This window comes from Heteronotia binoei, chromosome 8 (assembly GCF_032191835.1).
Source record: "Heteronotia binoei isolate CCM8104 ecotype False Entrance Well chromosome 8, APGP_CSIRO_Hbin_v1, whole genome shotgun sequence".
NCBI classification, from domain to species: domain Eukaryota; kingdom Metazoa; phylum Chordata; class Lepidosauria; order Squamata; family Gekkonidae; genus Heteronotia; species Heteronotia binoei.
This window is the reverse complement of record NC_083230.1, coordinates 37850425-37863683: the sequence shown is the minus strand read 5'-3', so window position 1 is coordinate 37863683 and position 13259 is coordinate 37850425. Positions and strand designations below refer to the sequence as shown.

The 13259-nt window shown below is 43.0% G+C and overlaps 1 protein-coding gene across 1 annotated transcript in view; it reads right to left on the bottom strand.

Moving 5' to 3' along the window:
* Positions 1-13259, bottom strand: part of PDZRN4 (PDZ domain containing ring finger 4) — a 459770-nt gene that overhangs the window by 346679 nt on the left and 99832 nt on the right. The window lies entirely within an intron of this gene.

Here is a 13259-nt window from a genome sequence, read left to right as displayed (position 1 = left end):
TAACTGAGAATTCAAGCTGAAAGAATGAGGAAAAAGAGTTGTCTTTTTTGAACACTGCATTCTTGGAGTACTACGTGGAGTGTGGTTGTTCCATACATACCCATGGTCAAATGGTCAAATGACTGAGAAGGGCTACCTATGCTGTAAATCCTACTTTCTATAGGTGAAAGTCCAAAAGAGAGCTACAGACTGGCCCTATAGTTCTGTTCACATTATATATAGTGAATGCACATACAATCTATGTACAGTGGATTTTTCTTTATGCCTGCATTGATTGGTTCTCATATAACATCAAATTCATGTACAGCTGAATGTATGACTTCAAACCCATTTTTATCTATGTGTCAGTCCCCCGTTTCTTTTATAAAGTGAACATGCATTGGCTCTTTATGACAATCATACAGGATAGAATCACAGAACCACAGAGTTGGAAGGGATCTCCAGGGTCATCTAGTCCAACCCCCTGCACAATGCAAGAAACTCACAAATACCTCCCCCTAAATTCACAGGATCTTCATTGCTGCAGCCATAGATGCCCATCTAGCCTCTGTTTAAAAACCTCCAAGGAAGGAGACTCCACCACTTCCCGAGGAAGCCTGTTCCACTGAGGAATCGCTCTGTCAGGAAGTTCTTCCTAATGTTGAACTGGAAACTCTTTTGATTTAATTTCAACCCATTGGTTCTGGTCCTACCTTCCGGGGCCACAAAAAACAATTCCATACCATCCTCTAGATGACAGCCCTTCAAGTACTTGATGGTGATCATATCACCTCTCAGCCTCCTCCTCTCCAGGCTAAACATCTCCAGCTCCTTTAACCTTTCCTCATAGGACTTGGTCTGCAGACCTTCACCATCTTTGTCACCCTCCTCTGGACCCGTTCCAGCTTGTCTATATCCTTTTTTAAATTTGGTGCCCAAAACTGAACACAGTACTCCAGATGAGGTCTTCCCAGAGCAGAGTAAAGCGATACCATTACATCACATGATATGGACACTATACTTCTATTGATACAGCCCAAAATTGCATTTGCCTTTTTAGCCACCGCATCACACCTTTGACTCATGTTCAGCATATGATTCACTAAGACCCCTAAATCCTTTTCGCACATACTATTGCTAAGACAAGTCTCCCCCATTCTATAACCATGCATTGGATTTTTCCTACCTAAATGCAGAACTTTACATTTATCCCTGTTAAAATTCATTTTATTCATTTTAGCCCAGTTTTCCAGCCTGTCAAGGTCATCCTGTATTCTGTCTTCTACTACTGGATTTGCAACTCCTCCGAGTTTAGTAACATAAGCAAATTTAATAAGCATTCCCTCTATTCCTTTATCCAAATCGTTTATAAAGATATTGAACAAAACAGGTCCCAGGACAGATCCTTGAGGCACTCTACTTGTCACTCCTCTCCAAAAGGATGAGGAACCATTCACAAGCACTCTTTGGGTGCGATCTGTCAACCAGTTACAGATCCACCGAATGCTAACAGGATCCAAACCACATTTTAACTTGTCAACAAGGATAGTATGTGGAACCTTATCAAAAGCCTTACTGAAATCAAGATAAACGATGTCTACAGCATTCCCCTGATCCAGAAAGGTAGTAACTTTCTCAAAAAAAGAGATAAGGTTAGTCTGATATGACTTGTTCTTGAGAAACCCATGCTTACTCTTAGTAATCACATCCATTCTTTCTAAATGTTCCAGGACTGACTGACTGATGATTTGTTCTAAAACTTTTCCAGGTATAGATGTCAAGCTGACGGGTCAGTAGTTACCCAGATCCTCTTTTTTCCCCTTCTTGAAGATAGGGAAATATGTCCACCTCCAATCTTCCGGCACGTCTCCTGTTCTCCAAGAATTCTCAAAAATAATAGAGGCTCAGAAATTAAATCCACAAGCTCTTTTAGAACCCTTGGAAGCAGTTCATCTGGCCCTGAAAACTTAGTTTCATTTAAAGAAACTAGATGTTTATGTACTATCCCTATGCTGATCCTAGGTTGGAACTTCATACCCTCCTTATAGGTTCTATTTTTGCCATATTGAGCACTGTTTCCCTCAGAAGAGAAGACTGAGGGAAAGTAGGAATTGAGCAGTTCCACCCTCTCTTCATTACCTGTTACAATTTCACTTTCTTGCCCTTGCAATGGGCCTACCATGTCCTTGCTCTTTTTCTTATTCTGAACATAAAAGAATCCTTTTTTTTGTTGCTTTTAGCATCTTTGGCCAGCCTAAGCTCATACTGAGCTTTAGCTTTCCTAACCTTTTCTCTACAAGCACTGGTGATTTGTTTATATTCATCCTTGGTTATAAGGCCCTCCTTCCAGTTCCTAAAGGAGTCTTTTTTATTTCTCAAGTCTTTAGAGAGCTGTTTATGGAGCCAACTCAGCTTCTTTAGGCTTTTTTCCATTTTTTCTTCTCATAAGAATCGTCTGTGATTGTGCTTTCAGTATTTTGCTTTTAAGGAACTCCCATCCCTCCTGAACCTCATTCTTCCTAAGTATTTCTGACCATGGGATTTTACCCAGCATAGTTCTAAGTTTATCGAAGTTTGCTTATCTGAAGTTCAACCTATAAGTCTGACTGCATATAGCTTTCCTCTTCTCTAAGACTGTAAATTCCAAAATCACATGGTCACTACTGCCCAGGGTGCCCACTATTTCCACTTCTTCAATCAATTCTTCCTTGTTAGTGAGAATCAAACCTAAGATAGCAGATCTCCTTGTTTCCTTCTTCACTTTCTGGAAAAGGAAGTTGTCAGCAAGACGAGTCAGAAATCTATGTGATTTTTCATTTTTAGCAGAGTTGGACTTCCAACAGATGTCCGGGTAATTGAAATCTCCCATGATCACTGTATCCCTTCTCTTGAAGAACTTTGCAATCTGTTGTAGGAATATCTCATCCAAGTTCTTTGCCTGGCTTGGTGGTCTATAGCAGACCCCTACAATAATATCACTGTTATTTCTTACTCCTTTTATTTTTACCCAGAGACTCTCAACTGAGCTGCCATGCTCAGATTCACATATTTCCTCACAAGTATATACCTCCTTCACATATACAGCTATGCCTCCGCCCTTTCTCATTTGCCTGTCCCTTTTAAATAAGTTGTACACTTGAATCCTAATATTCCAGTTGTGAGTGTCATCCCACCACGTTTCAGTAAGGCCTATTATGTCATAGTCTCCTTCCTGTATTAGGACTTCCAGTTCCTCCTCTTTGTTTCCCATACTCTGTGAAGTAGTGTAGAGACATCGGAATCCACCTTTTATGTATCCCGAGGGTTTAGTTTCCATACAAACCTGCAAGTTAACATTATCTAGCATATGCACAACTCTCTGTAAATCTTTAATGCTCTTATCCCCAGTTTCTGCATCATATGAGGCTCTGAATCATTGTCTTGCTTCCCCATGCAATTTAGTTTAAAGCCCTCCTTATTAGGTTAGCAAGGCAGTTAGCAAACACCCTTTTTCCTACCGCCATAAGGTGCAAACCATCTCCCAATAGAAACCACCATCTTGAAAGCGTAAACTATGGTCCATAAATCCAAATCTTTCCTGACAACACCGTCAACATAGCCAGTCGTTTATTTGAAATATTCTTCTTTCTGTCCTAAGCCACAGCCTTCAATAGGAAGAACCGACGAAAACACAACTGGTGCGGCCAGCTCTTTCACCTTCTGACTGAGAGCCACATAGTCTTTTCTAATACGTTCAGGGCAGTATCATTCATTCCCACATGGATCAGCAAGAAATGATAGTAATCCGTGGACTAGATAAGTCTTCCAATCCTTTCTGTCACATGCTGGATGCGTGCACCTGGCAGACAGCAGACCTCTTGGGATGACAAGTCCGGTCGGCACACTTTCAGCTCCACCCCTCTGAGGAAGGAGTCTCCAATCACCACCACCTTCCTCTTCCTATATTGGGGATCAGAAGCTCCAGGCTTCTTATCCACAGGATCTTGAGAAACTTTGTTCAAGCTTTGTGGAGGCTGGGGAAGTATCACTTGTTCCAGTGGTTCAGAATCAGTTACTGTGGGGAGATTCAGAAACCTATGGCTGAGCAATAGGAAAATCTCCTGATTTTCTTTCACCTTCGGGTTACATTCTTCCAGGAACCCTCCTCCCGTGTTGGGTTCTCGTCTAATTGCTGAGATACCATTTCCCCTCCATTCTCTTGTCCTTTCAAGAGCGCCTCATGTGTTTTGTCAAGAAAATCCTCACCTTCCTTTATACACTGCAGTGTTGGCAATCGTGCCTCCAGTCCCTGTATTTTCTCCTCCAGCAGGGCCACTAACTTGCAATTGCTGCAAGTGTAATTGCTGCTACTCTCAGGTAGAAATACAAACATCCCACAGTCTTTACACATCACTGCCTCTGCTCCCTCACTAGTCATACTGCTGCAATCCATTTCAAAATTTTCTTTATCTTGACTTCTATTTAAATCTCACTACCAACTGCCACTTGAAACTACTTGTGAGTAACTACCCACCTTTCTACAAAACCTCGAGACTAGACCCCCAGGCAAACAAGCTCTCCTCACTCAGCAACAGCTACACAAAAGCAATCAGAATCCCCTTTCCAGCAGGGACCAAGCACTCACACTGCTCCCTCCCACATCAATGCTAGGTAATGCTCCCCAGCAGTTTTAGAAAAGCAAATCAACTCTCACCTTACCAGCAGCTCTGTTCTAGCTCCAAGCACCTTCCTCTACTGAAGCTGAGCCACTTCTTCCTCTGGCAAGAATGAGCCCCCACCCACCTCTGACTCAACAGCCAGAGCAACAGAAGAGTGTGGGGTCAGCAATTATCCCCAGGCAAACAAGCTCTCCTCACTCAGCAACAGCTACCAGCAGCTCTGTTTTAGCTCCAAGCACTTTCCTCTACTGCAGCTGAGCCACTTCTGTACATGAAGTTTAAGCCCTATTCACATGTATGGCTTTTTTTGGAGCAGGAACTCCTTTGCATATTAGGCCACACATCCCTGATGTAGCCAATCCTCCTGGAACTTACAGTTGGCCTTATACTAAGAGTCCTGTAAGCTCTTGGAGGATTGGCTACATCAGGGGTGTGTGTACTGATTTTATGTCTATAGATGTATTACTATTAGTTTTAAAACAATACAATGTGTCAAATGTAAATAAATGTTATTCAAATTAGCATTAGATGAGCTAATAAAACAAGCTTATAATGCCATTTATCTACACAAGATTCACCATTCTGGGTTTTATAACTAATGCAATACACAAGTTGCTGAATTATAGCATAGCTTTTAAAAAATTGCAAGTATATTACACAGGGCCTTCTGTTGTGCATTATAATGATCTGTCATAGCCAGCACCTTCAAACATAAGCTCAGCTCAAAAGGGAGGGGAACAACAGAATGTGCAATCAACCATTCAGTTTAGCAGATTAATTGTCCTTCTGGGGCAATAGTTTTCATACTGCTCTTCCATTAACTCCATTGGGAGCTGAAACAGATCTATGATGGGCATCAGGATAGCTATTTCTCTTTATTGGGGGGTGGGAAGGACGCAAGACCACATAAACTCAGGTAAAGGTACTGAACACACTGTTTGATTTTCAAGAAATATTTTACATGGTAGGAAAGGTCACTCCAGTCCTAAAGGAAGTCAAATCAATCCCATTAACAGAAGCATCATCGGCCACTGTTGGCATCACTTTACCTGGGAGATAAAGAACCTTCTTCACAAGGAAATAGAACATAATCCCCCTCAAGTTTCTGTATTTCAGTTAATTCTTTTATGAGTTGTTTCTTTCATATGAATCTAAAAACAATAGTTACGTGAGTTAGAAAGAAGTAACTACCACAAGATAAGGATTTTGTATAGCACTATCACTAATAGAATGAATAGAATATTAATACAATCTAAAGGTAAAAGAAACAAAATAGAGACCCTGTATTTGAAACACAGTAACAAAATTCAAGGTTGGATGGCTATAAAAAGGACAAACTACTCATCATGGATTTTCTGAAATGCAATTAGGGTTTAATTTAATGTAATTCAATTTGTGATTTATATCCCTCCCTATCCTGCAAAGCGGCCTCAGGATGGCTTACAACATTAAAACACTGCAATAACAATAAATAAAACATATCAAATTAAACACAACGAATTTAAAATCTCATAAACATAATACATACAGATTAAAATAAAGGACCATAACTCCAACAATAGTACAGCCAGAGGCCATAGTTCAGCACTTGGTATGACTTCAACTAATTAACACCACTTCAGGTCATTGATACCACTTAAGGGTGTAACTCAGACCTTTGACCCAATTCAAGCACATAGGTAGTAAAGTGCTGGGGGAAGGTTTCAGAGGACGCCTAGTAGATTAAAAGCTAGTGCCCGGATCCCCGTGTCGGCAAGGCGGTGGGCCAACACCTCATGGTTGACTGTTTCAAATGCTACTGAGAGGTCTAAAAGTATCAGCAGCGCAAATCCGACATGATCCAGATGCCTCCGGAGATCATCCATCAAGGTGACCAACACCGTTTCCGTCCCATGGGCAGGGCGAAAGCTGGACTGGAAAGGGTCCAGGTTGCCATTCCTCTGCCAGTGCCAGGGAAACCCCTAGTTTTTGGGGCTTCAACCCTAAATGCAATTTAAGCCTAAAATGCAGCTGTGTGAGTAGACTACTTTTGACTGAGACCAAGATTCTGGAATGGTTAACTCTTCACTCCTATGCCATATTGCCAAACAGAAATTGCTCACTCTCTTTCTCCTCCAGCTGCTATTAGACATTGTAAGAAGAAAGTACAGGTTAAAAATAGAATAACCCTTTTTTGTATTTTTGTGTGCACACCAGATCTGATATCAGAATGCAGCAGCCAGGACGTTGAGCAGAATGAGTCGCAGGGCCATATCACTCCAGTGTTAGCCCAACTACACAGGCTCTCAAGTTTGTTTCTGGGAACAATTCAAGTTGCTGATCTTGACTTTCAAAGCTCTGTACTGATTGGGACCAACTTTATGAAGCTACTCAACCACTACAGTAATCTTTGGAGGCTCTGCTTTGGGTGCCCCCACCTTCCGAGATTAAGCAGGTGACAACCCAGGTACCTTCTCAGTCATGGCACCAAAGCTCTGGAACTCTCTCCCAAGGGAGGTTCATCTGCCATCTTCTGTTGTCATCATCCACCAGCGGATGAAGACTGGTTGTGTTTCATTTGGCATTCCATCAGGGATCTCTTATTCCTAGCTAATGCTTTGACTTGTTTTTTTAAAAAAATGTTTTTGTTTGCATTTTAACTCTTTTTAATTGTTTTGTTTAAATGTTATTGTATTGTGTATGTTTTAAATTGTTAGCCACCTTGTAAGATGTGAGATGGCAGAAAGGCAACATACAAATTTTGTAAATAAATAAATAGTAATATTTGAAATGTAAAATGAACCTTGAAGAGGGGGTAATTTTTTTGCATTTTGTAAGGCTCCTCTGCATTTTTAAAGTGCAAAATGCATCCAAGTAAAGGATGATACAGGCAATGTACATGATAAAGTAAGACCTGACAACCCAAAATGCAATTTAGGGCCCTGGTTTAACTTCTTATCCAGCCATCTACTTCTGTAAAAACAAAACAATCAAACAAAAAAAAAACACCCAGGTAGAACTAGCCTCTTAACTCCATAGCAACACATTTGGTAACTAGTAGCCACAAACTATTAACAAGCCATCAAATGGAGAAGATTCAAAAATTATTTTCATCTTCTACCTGTAGATTTAAACAAATGTAACATCTTTTTTTTTGTTCACCAATATTTTGAAAGATATTAAAAATGATGTAGATATACAGCATTTTCCACTAGGCAGAACAAAAAATAGCTGATTATCTATTACATGATCAGCAATGCTTTCTAAGAATGAAATAGTTTTTGAATTTAAACCTGCTGATGGAGGAAACACCAGAATTGGGGGGAGTTCAGGATCCAAAATCAGCTTGGCTCCTTCTTCCCCTCGCCCTCTTCTTGCTTCATGCTCAGCCCACCCACCCACCCTGTATGATGTGTAGGTTGTTCTGGTTGCCATTATTGTGGCTGGGTAGGAATTTTTCATGCCCCCTGCGATTGGCTTGGCAGAGTGGGGTGTTTCTTCACCTACTTTACACCGCATACAGTGGAATGCTGTTATGGAGCTTGTGGAGTCTGGTAATTAGATCAGTTACAGATTAGTGGGGCAAATTGGTGAAAAGAGGTAAAGCAGAGCAACATAGCAACAGAGAAAGCCTATCTGGTTTAAGGGGAAGAAGGGGCCATCAGGACTTGCTTGCAGACTTTGTGGCCCGGGGTGGGGAATGGAGGCTGCCTTTGGAGCTGCTCCAGTGGAGTTTAGCCTTTTGCAGGCTTCATGGCCCGGGAGGGCATGGCCTTTACAGAGCAGCTGCCTGGCATTGAGGTGCTGATTCAGCACAGGGCAAACAGATTGCCAGAGGGCCAATGCCTGCCTTGTATGAAGTCCACAGTTTGATTATGCCCTTGCCACAGTAATTATAAATAATGAAGTGGCCCTCAGTTAATCCCAGCTCTTGTGTATGCCTCTTTACTTCTGACTTTGGGGGGGGGGCAATGGCAGACCCATGGTTCTACATAGTTGGGACAAACTCATGTTTAAACAAACAGATTTGACAATAATTATGTTAAGGGGGACATTCCTGAGACTTTCTTTGATTTTTAATGGAGCTGAGCATTATATATTGTGAACAAAGTGCTGTGTGGTAAGTATTGTTAATAAGAAGGGGAACTAGGTGAGACCGAGTAAAAAAATCCCTAGCTGCATCCAACCCCAAGTCTCATTATTTGAAATTACTTGTACTCTACTAATAGATCAACTATTGTTAGTTATTTCACAAGGATTTTTTATAAAACTGTCACCACAAATACCCAATAGGCTAAACTAAGATGCTCGAAAGTATAAGATGGTGTGTCAAACATGCGGCCCAGGGGACGAATCAGGAGGGCTCCTATCAGGCCCCCAAGCAACTGGCTGTTGTTGCTTCCTTCTCCCTCGCTCTTGCTTTCTCCTGCATCATAGCTTGCTTTGCCAAGCTTGTTCAATCACACAGGAGCTATAGAGCAAAGCTCTATTTTCTCCATTGGCTGAGGTTCCTCCCTTGGGGAGAAAAGCAGGGTGGGATAGCTTGCTTCAAAGGCCCACCTTGTATTTTTCATTCTTTCCCCAGGGGGCCAAGAGGGGGACGAGCCTCAGCCAATAGAAGGAAGAGAAGCTTGGCTCAGTAGTGCTTCTGTGTAACCGAGGGAGCATGGATTGCATGGGAGAAATACAAAGAAAGCACCTCTACGACCAACAAGTGCTAATGTTTTAAGCATGTTTTATTTTAAGTTTTCAAAACATCTTTGTCCTTGTCTGTGTCCTTTTAAAGTTTAGATCTCTGCGACTTGGCATTACATTTTATGACATGCATGGTCCGTGCCAACAAGGTCTCGTTTATGTCGGTTCCAGCCCTCATAACAAATGAGTTTGACACCCCGGTAAGATGCTCAAAAGTATATTTGAGGTGTGTTAAATCTGGTTGCACTTTTTCCAAAAAAAAAGTAATACAGTGAGATGTGAGAATAAATGTACATCTCTTGAAGACAGCTTTACCTATAAGCTTATCTCCAACTGGACTTCCTGTTGGTTTTCTAGTTTCATGTTCAAAGGAATAAGGCATTTAGTGATGTAGTAACACTCTTCCACTTTGCTACAATGCAAAAAAGAATTTGTCTGTACAATCTGGACTCTTCATGGCTGGTTTAATACCAAACTGACTGTACATATAATATTACATAAAAGACTTAATTTAATTATCTTCTTTTTTTGATCAAGAAAGAAATGGGTTTTAGCACTCTATACATTTGTTGAAGTGGAAAACAAGTGCTGTAATCTTTATTAAGAAAAACCAAAACAAACATAACCTAGGGTTGTCAACCTCTAGGTGGTAGTTGGAGATCTCTTGGGATTACAACTAGAAGCTCCTTCTAAACTGTGGAGTATTGTGAGCAAAAATTCACCTCTGTGAGCTACTGGCATTAAAGCTGTGAGTGAGCGATCTGGCTACTGCATAAAATTAGTTTGCTCTGGAGCCATCCTTCCTGAGCTAAGATTAAAATCTGTAAACCAGAGGTTTAAAAACTGAGCTAGATCACACTAACACAGGTTGGAGGGAAACATTGATTACAACTGATTTACTAGTGATAGAGATCTGTTCACCTAGAGAAAATGGTTGTTTTGGAAGGTGGACTCTATGGAAATGGTTTGGTGCCCCCTGGCTTGGTTCCCACAGTATTGTTACAAGGAAAGAGTTCCCGAGGTGGGATTGGATCCCACAAGACATTTCCACCCACACAAATGCTCTTGCAGAAGCAGAAACAAAATAAAGTCTTGCAAGCAGCAATTACCTTGACACCTTGTATCCAATCTTACATTTATACTGGTGCAGGGGTTCGCTGTCATAGACAGTGGCTGGAATATGTGTCTGGGAGTGAGAAGACCACCAAGTCCAACAGACACGCCCACCCACCCAAAGACCCCGTGTCGCCCTGACGCCCCCTGCTCTGTGCACGGAGGTGGGAATCCACCTGGGGGCTGCAGAACTCAGAGTGCAAGCCGCTGGGCATGCATCCACTTCAAAAGCTCCCCCTTTGTGCCCTGCACACAACAGCCTTGTGGGGTTGGGTAGGCGTCAGCCCGGCCAGGCTGAGGGGCGGTAACCCCCCCTCCCCTGTCCAGCCTTGCGAGGGCAGCGTGGCAGCTCGTAGCCCTCTCCCCACGGACCCCCAAGAACCAAGCGTGCCCACCCTCCCAGGCATTCCCTCAAAGAATCCAATGACCAAGTGGGGGAAGGCACCCAGGGAACATGCAGCAGATGCCAAGCAGGAGAGACAATGGAGGGCACAGCTCAGACTTTATTTTTCCAGAACAGAGTGCAACAGTTTGCCCAGTGCACATTGGGCAGTCTTGGTGGGGGGCGGGGCTCCATTCAGAGTGGCAGGCAGGAACAGCTGAGGGAGTGAAGGAGGGGTGGAGTGCCACACACAGAAGCCTCTGTCTTGGATTCCCACCTGTAAAACAGAAACAGAGATCAACAGCACCTGCAGGGGCGGCAGTCGAAGGAGCGGCCTGCATTTCAGCCAGGCGCTCTCTTAAAGGGACAGTTGCCAACCCACCTCCCCGCATCGGGGCAGCTGCCAGACACACACAAACACCCCCGTGCCCTGCCAGGGGTGGGAACGCAGCAGAGGATAGACCAAGGGAAGGGAGCAGGCAGTAGCACAGGGGAGCAGAGCCAGCAAATGCCCCTTGCCTGTGCCCGCTGCCTGGTTCAAGTGCCGGAGACGCTCATGCACCACCTAGTCTTGAGCGAGGGGAGGGGGAAGGCAGTAGGGGTGTGCAATTGCACTTACCCAGCCAAGGATGACAGTCCTTGCACACTGAGCATCCGGGAGCCGGGAACCTGTGGAAACCTGGAAATAAGAGCAGTTAGCCCCAGGGGAGAGACCTCGCTCTCCCCTCGAAAGTCAAAGATATTGTCAAAGCAATCGCGCAGTGAAGAGCCCGCCACCAACATGCTTGTCCCTCACTCTAAGTCCACATGGCAGGGAGCTCCTCGGCAGAGCCTCTCGCCACTCATGGTTGTCCCTAACAACTGAGTTGTGCGAGGCCAGAGCGGAAGTATTTCTAGGAGAAGGGAACGGCGATTGGCTGCTGGGGAGGGGGCTTGTCAGCCCAGGGCACGAAGGGATTGGTGAGGTAATTACATCACTTCTTAAGGGGGTTGCAAGCTTCTGCGGGGGCAACCTTTGTTTTCGGTTTCAATTAGTGCCTATGGGATATGCCGCCGTTTTTGTAGATGTAACTTTACGCCTCTCGGGGGACGTGTCATGGCCCGAGCTCCTTAGGGAGCCACCTAAGCCTGGTTGCATCCCGACTCCTCCGCCTCTTGCGCTAGCGTGGCTCACTCCGCCGGACATATGCCTCCGCTAGGGCGCAGCCCTACGGCACTGCCACTCTCACACAGAGCAGCACTCCGGCGGCCCCACGCCTACGTAAGTCCCTCTTGGGCAGTGGAACTGAACTTACATGGGCACAAATGTGATATCTGCCAATGTGGAAGATGGTTTGCTCCCAAAGCACTTTGGGCCCCCCCCCCCCACAGGATTGTTCTTTTAGTACCTTAAGTCCAAACATTCTAATTTAAGTAAAGTGTATTCTTTTTTCCTTTTTTCTGTTTGAATAAAATTGTTATATTGTACTTATTTTTAGAGAATGTTTTTCCTCTAACAGGAAACCTCTTGCAAATGTCTATTTACACTAATGTTACAGTCAGTTCTTTCCATTCTCTTCACCATGAGACAAACACAAGCTGCAAAGGCGCAGAAATGACAACACACATTTCAATGAAGATGATAATTTACATCACTCTTGCTACTACAGGAAAGTGATTGTGAGTGGGGCTCTTTCATCCAATTGTAATTCCAGTTTCTACCTAACTGCCTGCTATTTATGCTCTGTCAAATCTGGTAATGCCCATTTTATTGCTAAAAATCTTCCAAAAAGAAACAAGCTACCAAAAAGGAAACATTATGGTCTATTCCATTAAACATGGTAAAACTTTAAATCTTGCATAAAAATAGGTCATCCAATTACATGGTAAAAGCATCACTTTTTCATTGTCCAGTACACAATATATTTACAGGAAAATTACCAGAAACCTCTCAGCTGTATCAGAACTCAACCTTATATTTAGATGCAGTCATATATTACTGCTGATAATGTGATGTCAGTGAATAGATTGGAATTTTTCACTGTCCTTTATCAAGATAAATTGTTCTGTCAATAGTAAATGGCTGCCAAGTATTAACACTGCACACTATATGACTTTTCATTCCAAGCAAAAATTGTATTTAATGCTTTTGCACAAAATCTATGGCCGTGACTATCCCTATTACCTATTTAACTACCTTTTAAAAGGAGGATTTATTTCTGCAAATTAGGACCTAGGTAACATGATGGTAACATGCATCATAAACTTTAAGTCAATACAATGCAGGATCTTGCAGTTTGAATGGAGAAATGCCTTACTCTCATCAGTTCGACATCCAATAATATTATCAAGCTGTGGTGGGAGCAGCTGCTGAGAGCAGAACTTTATCTTGGCCTCCTTCCATCTACACCACCATAGTATCCCATAGTAGCAATTTGCTCATTGGTCTATTACTTTCAATAGGTATACTAGTA